Raw genomic sequence first — 17,621 nt, 5'->3', positions numbered from 1 at the left:
CCCTTGCTTACTGAGGCAAGTTGTGTGTTGATGTTGAAAGTGGCTGACATTAATTTCCAAAATTGCTTACATGATGAAGACTATTTCCCTAAATGATGGTATGCATTTATTCACTGTTAGTAGGTCAACTGCAAATTGCATGAATGTATTAATTATTTGAAACATGTCTCTTGACTAAATTACATGTAAAATGAAAATATCTGTGTAGTTAAGCCATTGAATGAGATTCTTTTCATACATTTTATAATCACTGAGTTTGTAAGCATTTGACCCTTTTGATGCAAAGTCCTGAAGAGAACACTGTGGGCTTTATAAAAAAAAACGAACGATATTGTTGGGTCATTAACCCGAAAGGGCCACCAAAAGTGTGACATAGTAAGCCAAAATTAAAGCTGTTACTTTCAAATCAATTTGCATATTAAAATAAAATATCACTTGTTCTGTTTAAATATCACATTTTGGTATATTTTATGGCAGGAAGACACTGTTTACCAAAATCTCAATTGTAACATTTACACAAAATGGTAAAACTGTTTTACTTATTATTCTTTTGCACTTTGTATGAGGAAATAAATACATTTTAAGTCAAAGTTTAAAAAAAACAAAAACAGTTTGCTTCAGTTTGACTGTGCATACACATATACAATAATGGCAAAGTCATATTGTGCACTATGTTTCTTATATTGCCAATGTGTGGTACACCAATTGTGATAGCGGATATATGAATAAAATGAAAAACAATTAGTGCCTAACACTCACAATTACGAGTGTGCCTGAATGCCTCACGGCGGGAGAGGAACGCAGCAGAAAGGAGACAGTGACAGAAAGTCTAGAGAAAGCCAGAGACAGAAAGCCTAACGTTTTGCAGTTTTGTGACGTTGAAGGAGACGAGGTCTTTGAATTCCTTTTTTGTTTTTTCAACCCTTTTCCCGCAGATGCCGTCTGAAATGCAAAATGCAAATTCTAGTCAGGTCTGTATGTGTTCATGTCTCATATAAGGATTGTGAATGATGGGCAAAATTCCTCCAAAAAATGCAGTTTGGTGAAGTGGTGAAGCGAAGTCTATCCATCCATCTATTTTCTATGTCGCTTATCCTCATTAGGATTGCGGGGGTAGGCTGGCGCCCATCCCAGCTGACTTCGGGCAAGAGGTGGGGTACAACCTGGACTGGTCGGCAGCCAATCGCAGTGAAGTGAAATTATATGTTAGAAGTAAACATGCACTAGCAGCCAATAAAGACTTATCCATCATCGCATGAAAACATCACACTGTTATTGACTTAAAAACATTTGAGGGAAGCTTTGCTATCTTACATGACACTGACAGATATCATTTGTCAGTCAAATGTAATATCCTATATTGTATGTGCCGTCAACATACTGCACAAAGATTGATAGATTGATAACAGTGGTATTAGTCCCAAATTATTAAACACCATTACGCATTTGTGTAGTATCCGGACTAAAAGATACAAGAAAAACACAACACAGCGCTTGAATATTTCAACATTTTATTTTATCATCAAGAGAATATTATGTATTTGATTAATATTAATTATCAAGTTGTCCATTAAATAATTCTATAGGGTTCGAGTTTACATGGCACAGAGCTCGTATGTCGTTAGTGCTCTGTTGCTCGCTTTTCTTTGGACAATTTTTCAAAAAATAAGACAGTTCTTTGTTGCATATGCCAAATATGTCATCAATACCGACATTTATTTGTCTTACCATGGCCTTTATTTGTGTGGCTAGTTACAGGGCCGTGTGCGTAAAGTTACTCTTATTTGTTTCCTTTTCCACAAATAATGGGGCTTTGTTTTGATGTGATTTGAACTCATACACAACATTAGTTCCTCACAAAATAATATACCTAATAGTTTGATGGTGTTAATGTCATCATAACGTTAAATATTTTTTAAATATCCATCTGGAATTACAGGAATTAATTTTCGGCATAATAATAAGTTTAATCTAAAATGTGGCATCAGTTATGAAAAAAAATGCAGAAACATGCTCACTAAAAATGGAAATGTGTGCCTTGATATCGAACCACTTTTTTTTTTTTTTAGTTTTGCCTCAGTTCGCCCTGCTTCATTCACATTGTTGACAGTGAATGAGCGGTCACTCTATCTTTTTTTTTATTCATTATGCCACTGTTGTGTTCTCCAAATGTTCTGTTATTCTACTTTTTCCAGTATTTCCACCTCCATTTCCGTGAAAGTCCGCTTCTTCAACCTCATCGTCTTCCCACCAGCTGTGAGTTCGAATGACAGCGGCCATCATAACAATGCAATCAAGGCTCTTTAAATATGAACAACACATTCATGAGCCACTTTGCATTGACCTCTCAGGAGGTCCCACCTGAGATGTTTTCCACACGGCACAGTGGACGGGTCACCATCATGGTCTGGGTGCTTTTTCCTTCAATTGAACAATGGAGCTTCAGGTTGTGCAGGGGCGTCAAATGGCAGCTGGCTATGTGGAGATGTTGCAGGGGACATCCCTCAAGCCCTCGTCAGTGTGGTAATGACTGGCTTTTTCAACAAGACAACGCTGCAGTTCACAATGCCCGCCTGAGAAAGGGCTTCCTCCAGAGGAATAATGTCACTCTTTTGGACCATTCTGCATGTTCCCCTGATCTTAATCCATTTGACAACATTTGAGGGTGGATGGCAAGAGACGTTTACAAAAATAGACAGATCCAGACAGTGGATGCCCTCTGTGAAGCCATCTTCACAACATTCCCGCTAGTCTCCTGGAAACACTGACATCAAGCATGCCCAAACAAATTTTTCAAGTGATTAACAAGAATGACACTGCTCCTCATTACTGTGTCCTTTTTTTGAACATTTTATGTCTATTTTAGGGGGATTTCAGTTTTTTTTTTTTTTAGGTATGGTCTTAAACTTTTGAACAGCTGATAAACATCCTATTTTGCTTTAATGGTGGTTTGCCATAAATTGCTCACTGAAATTTGTTTTGTCTCACTCCCATTTCTTCTTTTTGCATTTTGAAGCTCTACTTAGAACCTCCTTGAGATCCAACAGTGCAAAATGTAAATTCTTGCAATTTTTCAAGTTGTTTTAAGAGTTTGATCTGGAGTGTAGATGAGAGATCCCTGCACGTGATGTAAGGGTGACGTTTCTTTCAGCTAACACAGCTAGTGGATGGACCCTGCTTCAAACTCAGGGCGAGACTCACCACTGTGTTCTTCAAAGCTTTGTTACTTAGCACAAGAGTAACACACTTCACTTGTCACGGAAACATGATGTAAAACAATAGTTTATTGATTGATACAGTAGTGTATTGCTAAAACAAAATAAATCAGTAGAAAACCGTATCGTAACGCGTATCATGGACACTACGGCATTTCTGATTTTGAATCAGTGTCACTTTCGTTATTGTCTGCATTTTGACAAAAGAACCCAGAAATACTCTGAAGTTCACATTGTGTGTCAATGCGGATGTCAGCTCATTTGCACATACACTTCCTCGATTCACTTTTAGCTACATTGTGTGCAGACCATGTTGTTTATTTAAGTGGGTGTAACATTTTGTCAGAGTTTGGTCAAAGTACATGTTTTGGACGCTGCAAAATGCGTTTGGTGCACAATGAGGTTTTATACTTTGGAAATCACAGTAGCTGAAAGGTAAGTTCCACCGTTTTGTATTATTTCTTTCATTATTTTTGTGACAAACTTTTGCATGTCACAAAATGGCGATGCACAAACAGGCTGAAATTGACATCAGATCAAGTTTTAGACACAGCAGTCCTGATGAAAATATTTGACATTTCTCCTGTTTATTTTTTTTTTGGTTATAGCTTCTAATCATTGTCGTCTGTCCGTCATGCTCCTTGAAGTGACGGCACCCTCCCTTGTACCCCTTTCAGGAGAATCACCCTGATACAATTACAATGGGTAGTGAAAGCATGACCATCTCCTCAAACCATTGATTCAAAATTGATTTGATTTTGAAAAGACAATCCATATATGTGGGGCAGGCATGAGGTGGATCGATGTTTGCTATCAATACATGCAAAATAGAGAATCACATGACTTCACAAGGGGGGAAAGTAAGAAATATGGGTTTTGTGATTAAGATAGAGGAGGGTTTAGTGTGATAAGGGTGTAAATAATGTGTGTTGATAAGGGAGGAAGCGCCTGCTGCATAAATTTAACGTAAAATGTGGCTCCTTTATTATTTCATAATTGAGGCTGAATATTTGATGTGGATGTTTCTCTGCACAAAATTGGAGGAGCAGTCAGCCTAAACCTTAGGAAAGGGAATTAGTTTCCCTTATGTGAACGTCACAGACTGCAATAGTTGTTGTTGGTCTGTTGGTCCCTCTATTTTCTTCTCCATCAACAGAGGTTGATGGGGAGCTAATGGCTATTCTCCACTCCTTATTAAACCTTTTCTCTGGGGTCTAACTCGTGCCCAGTGTTCAGGGAAATAGGGGTAGCAGAGCGGGACACGGATCACTGGGGTGTCTTTTCTAAAAGTGTCCACCCGTTGGAGAAGACCTGGACAAAGCAGGAGCTTGGTGAAAGCTGCCTGTTGTCCACCTAATCCTCACCATGGCCCCGTCACCATTGACGACGCGAACCCAAACAATAGGCCCTTTCAACAGTTGTTCTCTTCACTGACACACCGGCAGAACAACAATGGAAGAAGACACTTAAGGAATAGAAAACCGAGTCCATGATCACACATGCTTTCTTCACAAACGACACTGGATGAAAATTGCATCTTTACATTAGTGTCTAAAGTAAATAAGAGTTTTTCGCTAAGAAAAAAACATAAACGTGAAGCCACAGGCACATAAGATCATTCTTCCATGTCGCCATTGATGCATGCAATAAACAAAAGCCCACGATAGCTACTTGTACCAGACCGAAGGGTGAAACAGGCTTCATTGGGTGATCTGCAATAAAATGATTTCTCTTCCTTGAGATCAGCCTCGTCTCTACTTTTGTGCCTTGCTTTTTCCTTCCCTTTGAGCACATTTGCTGACCAACAGAAAGGGAAGATGAATGCTTCCATTTCAGATGCCGAGGCCCCCCTTCTCTCATCTTCCTCAAGCCTGATTTCACATTAAACTTGTAATAGCATACGACCCTGCGAGGCACCATTCTCATTCAGGTGGGCCATGTTATATGAATGAGATTTGGTAAAATGCCAATATTTATGCACATATATTCGCATTCCCATCATGGCACCCGCTTCAGAAGTAAGGGAAGAGCAGCTGTCATTTCATATATCAAATTATACAGAGGAACACACAAACAAGTGCATGTACACACAACAACCAGACACAAAATGTACCACAGCAGCACACTGTCTTGATGGAGCCAGCCAGTAACAAGCTTTCTGCTGCAGGACAGTCCAGCCAGCTGCCCACTCACCTACAGCTACACTTTGAGGGAAGGTCATCTGTCAGTGGATGAACTAGGCTGTGGCCATTTCACATCCCCAGGAGGTCTGCCGAGAGGAGCGGCATCTCTGAAGGACACTTTCTCTCCTCTCCTGTGCTCTAATTCAATCTTACTGACAGGGTAGCGGTATCCCGGTGTCTGCCAGCCACGTAATCTTAGTGTAATTGAGTTCCCAATCAGCCATCCATCAATAATGCATCTGGTTGAGAATGTAGTCTGGAGAATCACATTGCTCAGGCCCTGCACATAGAGAAGAGCCACTGTACTCCAGCAGACCAAAGTGAGCTATCAGATATGAAAATCTCACAAGCCTCTCTGTCCGGCGTCACCCAAACAGCAGCTAGGACAGATACAGACATAACATGGTGGCGGGTTTGCTGAGTATGAAACACCATTGTTTGGTGAAGAAAAACAATGATTCTTGAATTAAATCATAAATGTTGCAAAAGTTGAAGGTTTTTTTTTCAGAGAAGTCCATCAATGCTGTCAGTAGCCAATTGTCAGATAATGGAAAAGTTTCAAGGAAAATGTCAAGAGACGTGTGTAAAGACCTCTTGAAAGATTGAATGTAAATAGAGGCGCTCGTGTGGCTTCCAAGTCCTCCCACATGCGTCTCACTTTTCAATTGCCAGAGCATGCCAACACATCAATTAGTGACTAAGACCACAGTCCTCCAAGGTTAAACTGTACAGCTGTCTGAATGATTTTCAATTATATAGCCAGGAAGCCCCCCCAACAGCTTGCTAACTCCCACCTCCCTCTCTGGTCTCACAGGGTAATTTACAATACGGAACATCTCCCACAGATCGCAGCCTCCGCATTGTTATCTCTATTTTCACTTTCCAATCTGGGAGCCCCTGGTATTGCTGTTTGCTTGCTTGTATGTTATGGATCAACCGTCTCTGAACATCTCTGTCCCTTTATATCATAGGCTAGAGTACATAAAAAACTTGATTTATAAATTGGTGTATTCCAGTTTTTCTTTTTAATACATTCAATCACAAATCATTTGTGATAATCTGAAGCTTTTACCTTGCTGGGTGGCTCCCCGTATCCCCGCCGTGCCGTCCCTTTACCCTTGGGCCTGTAAGATTAATGGCTCATTTAAATCCTCATTACAGCAGCACATTATCCATCCAGCCAGCAAATACTGTAGACTCCCCACAAAATAAATCACATCATGAAAACGTTAATCAATCTCCATAAGAGTCTGTACATAATCTGTTTGATAGTAAAGATTATGACAAAGGTTTTATGCAGAGAGCAGCAAATTAGTGTCACTCACAGGGAGGGACAGACTCTAATAGCTCTAGAGCTCCTGGTTTATCAGGTAATGAATGCAATGAATCAGTGGTATAATGGTATAATATCACTGAGGATCCATCGCAGCAATCAGAGGTCTGTAGTTTATTCTTTGGCTGGGCTAGTTTGCCCCCAACATACCACAAAACAGTGGTGCCTGCCCAAGCAATTTGAGAAAAACAATTCTTTACTGGACAGTTTTGTGACAGTGTAGGTTCAAGAAAATGGTGAATTGCAAGGTGGGTTTTACGCCACAAAATAACACAGTTCCCAGCTGGAGGTTAATTCAATCCACTTTAAGGCTGCTGTCAGGCTCAGGTCTGCAGTGTGACATTGCAAGGGGGAGGTAATTACATTTCGGTCCACTCCGGCGACTCAGCGTCTATTCAGAGGTTGCAGTCACTGGACCCTCCTATGGACTACAGCCACCAAAGGAATGTCCAGTTCTGAACAAACTTCTTACACTACTGACTACTTTCACTCCACACTTTAGCAGTCTCCCATGTTTGAACTACTGTAGAGGGAAATATCGTGTTATGTTTCACAATATCAGCTTTACATGTTAAATGTCTTTTTTTTTTGTTGACTGGAAAGGACGTACATGGCAAGAGCTTTGCTGACGATACTACAAGTAGAATTTTGAAATATTTTGGTCCTTTCCTGAATTCACAAGATCCGAACAGCTTGTTGACATCCTCAACTTTAATGAGTGCCACACCACGGGGGGCGACATAGCCTCTACTCCATTCATTTTCAATGGAACCTGTGCGATAGGGCGATTTTCACGAGTCCTCGTCCAGCCAAGCGACACACAAAATTTGTGTGTGTGAAAGTTTGTGCTCGTGCATGTCATCGTGCAAACGTCCGCTTGCGACGCGATCACAGAACGTTGAAAAATGTTCAACTTTTCATCGCTGTCACCCAGACAAGGACCAATCAGCGGGAGTTTCATTGATCGAAAATGAGCGGACAGGATACATCAGTACGCTCTTGGAGGTAAACATGGGGGGAAAAAGTAATACTTGCTATTTGACATTTCGGAAAAAGAATATAAAAATATAAAGAAAAAAGCAGCGGCATGGGAACTCGTTGGGCCACAGTAAACATATCAGGTAAGTTTACATTAATTTACACGGACACTTATGTAAGTTTATCTACAATACCACTAATACTAGTCCGGTAGTAGCAAGAACATTCGATCAACACCGGCCGCTTTTCCTCCTCTGAATTACTTTGACACCCCCAAATTCCCTCCACATCTGACAACCAATCAAAACCGTGGGAGACTCGTACTATTCGCTCTGGATATGAACGCGTCGCTCACCAGTGTAGCTGGTCACAGTCGCTCGTCGCCTCCCGTGTGCAGGATTTGGTACGCGTTGCCGATGATTTTCGCCAACTGCAGTTGTTTTTCGTTTCCTGTGTGTGGAGCCCATAACTCGGATAGGCGAGAGTTACAGATTCCTTGAAATAAACTAGGTACAAATACCGACAGCTGCTAGCAAGCCAAGCTAACTGGCTAACTGCCGAAGTTAAAAGTGGATGCTTCGCAACAATGCCAAACACAAAACAAAATGAAATCCGGATTCAAAATCAGAAACAGGGTCGGTCTGGTTGTCGGATGAAGAGGATGAGGAGGACGTCTCGAATGGAGAACCAGTTCCAGATGATAATGCTGCCTTGCACGCTGCTCTTAAGGAGGTTAAAAACCTTATACAAGAAAATAGAGCATTATGCAATGACATCAAGGTTCTACAGAATTTTGTCAAAGGACTATTGGAAGATAATGCTGCTTTGCCCGCTGTTCTCTAGGAGGTTAAAAACCGTACGGAAGAAAATAGAGCATTATGCAATGATATCAATGCTCTACAGGATGATATCAAGGCACTATTGGAAGACAGTGCTGTCTAGCGCACCTCTCTTGAGGAAGAGAAAGATGCCAATGAAAAATATAATAGATGAGATGGACCAGAATGCATGAATGGACAACGTGATCCTCACAGAGCTCCGAATTACACCCAGGTCAAAAGACAGGGCAGTCCAAAACAAAGGAGAACCAGATGAAATGCATATTCCTTCAACAAAGCAACAAATTGCTAACTTCTTACAATGAAAGGGGGTGGATATAGACATCAACACCATCGATACTTGCATCCCACTGTATGGCAGAAACAACTCCACACCTGTCATCATTGTTAAGTTCACCAAAAGGGAATTCAAAACTGCACTGCTGAAACAGGGAAAGAAGCTGAAAGGTACAAACGTCTACAGCAATGAGCATCTGACAAAACACAAAACGCTGACATCGCCATGAAGGCACGAGACTTGAGGAAGTAACAGCAAAATCCACATCAAGCTGAATGGAGGACCAGCAGAAGCTAGATGGATAGATAGATAGGCAGGCAGGCAGGCAGGCAGGCAGACAGACAGACAGACAGACAGACAGACAGGCAGGCAGGCAGGCAGGCAGGCAGGCAGGCAGGCAGGCAGGCAGGCAGACAGACAGACAGACAGACAGACAGACAGACAGACAGACAGACAGATAGATAGATAGATAGATAGATAGATAGATAGATCACATACACATAAACACATAACACATAAACACAAGGAAAACTGCACTTTTTTAGGAACACATGTCTTTCTCTTTCTCTCAAATACGTTCCCATACGTGTAGTAATGAGCTGTCTATTTTTATTATTATTTTTTATATCTTTAGAACGCACAGAAAAGAAAAAGACGTGTGTTCGTGTCTCACATGTCTCACATAATTGTGGATGATGGGCAAAATTCCAAAAAAAGGGCAGTTTTCCTTTAAAGATCATATTACTACAACAACAAGGAAAATGGAGGATACAACTCACAAAGAAAGAACCATGCAGTTAGAAGGATTACATTCAATAACATTTGACATTTGACATCATCGTTGCAAGGGCCTTCTCAACAAGAAGTGCTGGAATAAGGGAGCCATGTATCTACATTCAACGACACTCACAGTACAACACGAACGACGGCAGGAAAGGAAAACCTGGAAGTGCATCCGGACAACAACAGAACTTTTTTGTGTGTTTTGTTTAAAAAATGATAATTATTATTATTATATATTATTATATACATTGAGTGTATGGAAGAATAATATAAATAGTGAATTAGTGTATGTTGAATACAGGAAGTGAACATATGTATTAGCTATTGATGTCATACGGAGACACTCTTTTTCGGACACAAGATAAGATAAGATAAGATAGGATATGCCTTCACATGTGGAATTGTGAATTTTAACATTCACTGTAAACTGTATGCATGTTTGAAATAAATTAAACCATTACCATTACTTTGCTACTGGGTATGTGGCATCCATCCAACCAAGAATAGCCATATACCATGATGCATTTCCTGTAATATAAATTACCATGCAACCTTTGGTGACTGCCTATTGACTGACGATGAGGGAAGCTGAACTTCTCCTTCAAATTTAATAAAATAAATAATCAAATATGCATTGCTAAATGTGTAGACTTAAAACTGCATTAAAAGTGTGCTAGAATGTGCTTAATTTCCTGAGTATGTTGAGTATTAATCTGCACTTGAGTATGTTCTCTCAGGCGATCTGTCTTCCATCGGCAGTTGCACCAACACTATGTTAAATCGTCATTGAAGCTCCAGCGTCAGCCCATGGAAGCTCACAGCGAGAAAGTAAGACCCTGATTGGAAAAAACGTCACTTCCAGGGAAGTTGAGCATCACGGGGGGGTCTATGGAGAAGGGCGGTCCTTGATTTTCATTGACAGCAGCTATGGGCGTGAGCAACGTTTTTTTTCCCCTCCAAATGTGACGCAGTCACGCAGATGCAGTGGTCAGAGCGGACGTGAAGTTTCTTCCCGAGTGAATTACTTCACAACCGATTCAATTCTATACCCATTTTCTCACTTTGTACATACTACATTGTAAGTGAACGACATAATCCCAGCCCCATTGAGTTTTGTTCGTTCGCTGGTTCATTAGGATAGGATAATCCATAATGCCGTTTACAGAGAACATACAAATCCTCTATTTCTAAAATCACAATTATTACAATTTAATTATCCAGTCAACTTTCAAACAGCTAAAATTCTTCATAAAGCAAACAATAATCTGCTATCCAAAAATATAACAACACGAGAGGAGAAATATGACCTCAGCGAAAAATTTAACTTAAAAAACATTTATACGCGAGAACAACATTAAAAAACTTCAGTATTTCAGTATGTGGAATCAAATTATGGGACGGACTGAGCAAGGAAATCAAACAATGCACTAAGATGAGAGATTTGAAGAAACAATACAAGCAGTTGATGTTTGCAAAGTACATGGAAGAGGAGTCCTGAAACACTGTGTACATACAATGCTAAACCTGATTACTACTACGCTCACTACTAACTCTTCATTCTTGTCAATTATTACTCTTCACTCAGCAGCACGTAGCTCTCTTAAAGGAAAACTGCACTTTTTTTGGAATTTTGCCAATCATCCACAATCCCTATGTGAGACTTGAATACACGTCTTTCTTTTTTCTCTGTGTTCTAAAGATATAAACAACTGTAAAGAGATATCTAAGAATGCACGTGATGGGATACAACTATTCCGCCTGTAAAGCCTCATGAAAAGCCTCCAAAAACCGCCAACAATGCTTCATTTAGATAATATGACCTGCATATTAACCAAGCTACAGCAACATTGTTATTATTATTGTTATTAACATTCTTATGGCAAAAAAATACTTCACTGGCATAGTGACACCTTGCCACACCAGACTGGCTAGCTACTAGCCGGATAGCAACTAGCTTCACCACACACTCACTCATAGCGCGTCAGCGCCGCGCTCACAAAGTGTCAGGCCACTACCAAAAGGTAACGTTACATATCGCCCGCCACTGCTGCTGTGTTTTTGTTTTTGAGTTTGGTAAACTTAACGCTAGGTGTAGCCTTCATTTCTATGTTGCTATGTAAAATCAATGCGGTAACATTAGAGGGAACATTGGTACCTATACATTATACAATTACTCAATTACTAGTTTTTTCACTATTCACGGGGGTTATTCGTGGTTGGTCTGAAAATGTAACCCCCGCGAATAGCGAGAATGTACTGGTTCTGAAAAGCTGCAAATTTCTTATTGCATTCTGGTGATCCAATGGCAGTCACATGGCTTTAACCAGCAGCCTGAAACATGCATCCAGAAGCTCCACTGCAATTAATGGACACCAGATGTGCAGTAAAGAGCAGAATAGAAGAAAGAAATATATATTTTACAGTGCATTTGCAAACATTTACAGCACACTTATGATAAGGCTGACCATATTATCAGCCATGTCAGAAGAAATGACAGACGACACACGTGTGGCCAGCCCCTCTATTAGCACTGTTTAATTATTGAACAATGAAATGTAACTATGCTAAAAGCCAAGGGCAGTGGACTTTGAGCTAAAAATGACATTTGCCCACCCGTTTTCATAGTGCCTCAGCAGTCTGTAAATGCACCTGACCACAAACTTTGCAATAGATTTACAGCTTTGCTGATGCTCTCAGTTCATATGTGGCCATGTTGTACTTGTCCATTGTGTACTATTGATTGGGCTCTGGTGAAACTTGTGACTAAAGCTTAGTCCTATCCCTGCAGAATAAATCACAGTATTGACCCCTTGGTTATCAATAAAGGTAATGACAAACATCTGGCCCCACCTTTAATGGAATCGACAGAGTCTTCCTGGCAGCAGCCCCACATCGGCCACGCATATATTGCCTTGATCTTTCCAGTGGGGACCCTCTCTTAATATGCAAATGAGATGGGATAAAAGCAAAGCAATGCTGGCATTGAATAAGGAGCTGAAAATCTCCATAAGCACCATTATAAATACCTCTGATTGTGTGCTGACAATCAGCCTGTTAATAGTGATTTTTTTATTCTGACACAGTGTATCTATGTCAATGGAGGAATAAGTGAAAAGATCAAATCAATGGTCACTTCACAAAGGTCCAAAGGTGCTGAGCTGGACTTTTGGAGCGGCCTGCAAAGGCAGCAGTTTGTCCCATGTGTCTTGGGTAAGTCAAGCAAGGACTTCATACACAACATTTTACTAGCAGAACCTTCTGTACCACGGTGCATCCATGAATCGCCTGTAACACACACAGCTGAAATAGGAGGAATTAGCTCTATAAAAGAACCTCATTTTCCTTATAACCTTGGGATTGATTAGTGTCTGAAAGGACTACATATCTTTTTTTGTGTTTTCACACAGACTGAGAGCATGGATGGGTCTTCATAGAAGTCTTCATATTGAAGTGGCAGCAATATTACTGGAGGCACAAAGCAAATAGATAGATACCAGCTCAGTTAGCATTTCACTGTGATAGGAAAATCAAATGGAACATGAGCTGCAGAGTAATAGTGAATGACACAGAATTGCACCCTATTGACAGTATTGAATTCCTAAAGGTACTGCAACAGCAAGCAATTACTGCTCTCTATCACATACAATTTGAAATAACATCATTTCGCCCTAATGGAAATGTTACAGCTGACATTTTACTTCACAGAACAGACTAAAAAAGATCTAATGTGCAACAAGAAAACTGTTAAAACCAGTGGTGTGCAGTCAGGGCCGGCAAAGCCTTAGCTGCTGGCCAGAAGCACTGACCTACATTTGAACGTAAATTATAGCATGTGTTCCATGCAATTATACTAATTTATCCCCAATAGTCTATTATCTTCATTTTGTAGTGTGTCTCTTGGTTGCACTGTTTCCATTACATGTACAGTGGTGTGAAAAAGTGTTTGCCCCCTTCCTAATTTATTTATTTGCATTTTGGTCACACTTAAATGTTTCAGATCATAAAACAAATTTAAATATTAGTCAACAACAACACAACTGAACACAAAATGCAGTTTTTAAATGAAACTTTTTATTATTAAGGGAGAAAAAAATCCAAACCTAAATGGCCCTGAGTGAAAAAGGGGGCAAATACTTTTTCACACCACTGCATGAGTATGTTAGATTTTTTTTGTCCAATCAGATATCAGCTTCTATGTTTTGCCAGGTCAGTGGAATCTGCCCAGGGCCTTCAGTATCAGAAGCGCTGGCCCATGTCACTTAAAACACTATTAGCAATTGGGCTTGGTTTCTTTAACCAATCAGATGTCAGATTTGCCTCAAAGGGCCAGCAGGTGTACATTAACATCAGCATTTTTCCGTCCTTTAATTGGTTGATGCCTGAAAGCCTATGCAAGCCTAACACTCAAAGTTACCAGTGCACTTGGATGCATCATCACATTAACAGCACAGCGCAAATTAACCCTGTTCTGACACTAAGAAAGATATGGTGTTGTTTGTCGCTCTGTGTGCGTTATATAAAGAAATAAGTGAGTTTATACATACAGTGGAACCTCGATTAGCATACGCCCCCTTTCGTGTGTTTTGCAGATAGCATCACAAATTTACGCCAAAATGTTGCCTCAGTTTGCGTACATTTTCCCCTTAGCGTACAATATGGCGCACGTCTTGTCATGTTATTAATACACTGTGTGAGTCCAACTGTGTTGTTAACGTAGTTTTCTCACAAAACGTCCTTGTTCGCTATTAGTTTGCTACGAAATGGAAACAGGAACCGGAAGTCAGTCCCATCGCCCGTCTATGATGTCATCATCATTTGACTCTGTAGTTCTTTGCTAACTAACACACGAACGCCACAAGTCTCAAAAATGTTAACACAAAACATGTTTTTATAGTTTTAACATTTTTGCTTGACATGCATAAAACAACTCTACTTTGCACCTCCGTTGGGTATCTCTGTGTGGAGTTTGCATGTTCTCCCCGCATGTGCGTGGGTTTTCTCCGGGTGCTCCGGTTTCCTCCCACATTCCAAAAACATGCATGTTAGGTTAATTAGCGACTCCGTTGGTATGAATGTGAGTGTGAATGGTTGTTTGTCTATATGTGCCCTGCGATTGGCTGGCGACCAGTCCAGGGTGTATCCCACCTCTCGCCCGAAGTCAGCTGGGATAGGCTCCAGCATACCCGCGACACTCATGAGGATATGTGACATAGAAGATGGATGGATGAAAAACAACTCTAAATGAAAATGATGAATGAAAGGCATAAATCAACATATACGTATGAGTACTACCGAAAGTGATTGTTGACAAAGATACAATACGGCAGCGAGATCATCACGGACACTATCTTTGTGTTTTGCCTTGAGTTATTTATTGGATTCAATACTGCTTCTCACCTTCTTCATTAAAATGCTGGCACTTGCTACTTTTTTTGGCTTAATTTTGGGTTATTTTGCAACAGTGACCAAAACAAAAACGACGACTCAAGGTGAGAAACACATTTGATTCCCTTAGAGTACGGTTAGAGTATGTTTTGGTTTGAGTCTGACCTTCTGGAATGGATTAATGATGCTAACCAAGGTTCAACAGTACAGCATAGTTTCTATGTAAGTTAGGCTGGGAAATAATTTGATTGCCACTTCCACTGGAAGTCTTCCAGACCAGTGCTTACGAGTGAGTGGTAAGTGTAATGTATTTTTTTTGGTCATTTTATTATATATATATATTAATTATGAACTTTTCCAGATGATTTTGTAGTGCAGAGGTTTTGAGTTTTGAGTTGTTTAGAGACTATGTATTCGAAAATAAAGGGTTAACTGGGTTTTTTGCTTTAACATGATGGTATTCATCTCCAGTTCTATAATGCCACACAATGTTATATTGTGCTTTGTACATTATTAATGGTTTATATAATTGTGACGTGAAAGTGTTAGCTTTAAGAGGTGGATTGGGTCGCTACTGAAAGCCCAGGTACGAAATGTTCCACCTGCCACTGGTTGAAACTATGCAAAGCAAAATGGTTGACAAAAAAGGTTTACTTTTTTTCACATTTCAAAACAAATCAGTTTCATCCTTCTTTGACTTGTAATAAGAGCCCATAAAGTTTGATCAGCACCTCATAAAACCTTTCTTTCTAGGTTTTTATCATGGGCTTCCACTTCATTTAGTAGATGGGCTTCAGTCCAATAAGAGAGTGACCAATAAAGCAGAGACACGCAAAGACGACACAGCGAGGGAAAAACATGAACATTTACAAGTATAATTTCATTATGAGAGGGTTTGGGGCTTGTTGTGTCTAAGATCAGCTTGCTCACATCTCAAGGGACATGCATTCACAAAGCGGAAAGCGAAGCCATTGGAAATTAACACCAAGCATGTATTACAATACAATAGCTACTCCTGATGAATCTAAAAATCATACAAAATACTATGGCAATCTGAGGCTGCTTGTCAAGGCATTCAAATGACCCACGGCAGTACATCAGAGCACTCGTAAATGTCCACGCGATGTCTTCAGATGCAAACCTCATTGCGGTTCCAGCAACAAATCAGCAACCAAATGGTTTCATGATTAGAAGTTGTAAAATGTTTTAAGTATTTTATTTTTTAAGTCGAGGCACGGGAGCCCAGAAGCTTCCAGTTCCCTGCCAATCCTGTTACTGCTGGGATTTGTTCTGCTCCCTCTATAAAAGATTAGTCCTCAAGGAAAAAGAATGGACTTGATTAGGTAGACAGCAATTTAATGGGATTGTCAACGGGCCTACAATAAATCAGCTTTTGTGATTAAATGGGATCTCCAGTAAAAGTTGTATGTCTCCAAATCAATAACTATTGAATGTTCTCCCTTTGTTCCAAAGGAAAACGAAGGCGAGGGAAGCAAAGCCAAAATTTCCGGTGGGCTAATGACCTCTTCTGTGGTGAGAAGCAGCCTGCGTAGTCAGTGGAGAGGTGGAGAAGGAGGGTGTTGAACAGGGGTGCTAGGGAGGGGAATGATGGCAATATTTGTTTGTAGAGGAAAACATAAGGGAATGACTGAGGGATTGAATAAAACTGTACTTGATCAAAGGTAAAGCAATGATTGCAGTGATTGTGTAAAAACTCTACTGTGGCTAACCACAGACTAGACTCCCTCTTCTCTTTTTTTCTCTCTGAGGGTTGTGAGTTAGGTCAAACACTTGGCCAAAGAGCCAGGCTTTGTTTATTAGTGGAGAATGAGATGGTGTGGCGAAATGAATTCTGACCCTGCACACCAATGGAGAACTGCCCCTGTCAATTAAGAAGCCCAGCTCTGATTCTTCCATACATATTAACCGGGCCACTGAGAAGTGGCCATAGATCATAACACCAGGTTAAATAGAAAATAGTATTGATCAGTCTGTGTTTTTCCTAAACAGGCATTGGATTTGGACTCTAAGGGATCACAAGGTTCAAAGATGTATTGACATCATGGGGCATATTATGCTTTTATTGCAAAAATACAAAAGAGAGGACATTCATCAAAGCATAACAAATGCCCATATCACCAAAAAACACCTGAAAGGGAAGGCAGCCTTGCGTGAAAATGACCACTTCATCTACTTGTGACTGCTGAGCCAGGTCTGGTAACCAGCTGTATACTTCTGTGGTCCTGCTCTGTATTTCTGCGCACTGGCTCAGACCTCAACTTCACGCAACATCAGCTCTCAGGGTTATAAGGGCGTCCCAGGTTCTACCAGCCTGCTCCACATTCCTGCTGCTTTGATAATAGAGGGGGTCCCTGTGTCTGTCCATCATCATCGTTTCTTCTACTCTCTACCTCAAAAAAACTCTTCTAATGCCCCCCCACACAGCACCACCACTACCTTTGCCTCCCCCGGCTCAGAGGAATTCTCCAGCTCTGGACAATGTTTCATTACTTCACAGGCCACATCCTTGATAGCTTAATGGCAGCGCAGTGGGGAGAACATACATTTCAGAAACAGGGTGCTTTTAGAACCAAAATTGAGAAGAATATGGTGTATGGTGTAGAATGT

The 17,621-nt window shown here is 40.5% G+C and overlaps 1 long non-coding RNA gene across 1 annotated transcript; it reads left to right on the top strand.

Moving 5' to 3' along the window:
* Positions 1-11,517: 11,517 nt before the first annotated feature.
* LOC129194283 (uncharacterized) lies at positions 11,518-16,605 on the top strand. The gene is made up of 3 exons (XR_008573740.1): positions 11,518-11,629; positions 12,692-12,818; positions 16,467-16,605. It is a non-coding gene; the product is annotated as an uncharacterized LOC129194283 (long non-coding RNA).
* The last annotated feature ends 1,016 nt before the right edge of the window (positions 16,606-17,621 follow it).

The sequence above is a fragment of the Dunckerocampus dactyliophorus genome, chromosome 1, assembly GCF_027744805.1.
Source record: "Dunckerocampus dactyliophorus isolate RoL2022-P2 chromosome 1, RoL_Ddac_1.1, whole genome shotgun sequence".
Lineage (NCBI taxonomy): Eukaryota > Metazoa > Chordata > Actinopteri > Syngnathiformes > Syngnathidae > Dunckerocampus > Dunckerocampus dactyliophorus.
This window is presented reverse-complemented; position numbering and strand designations above follow the sequence as displayed.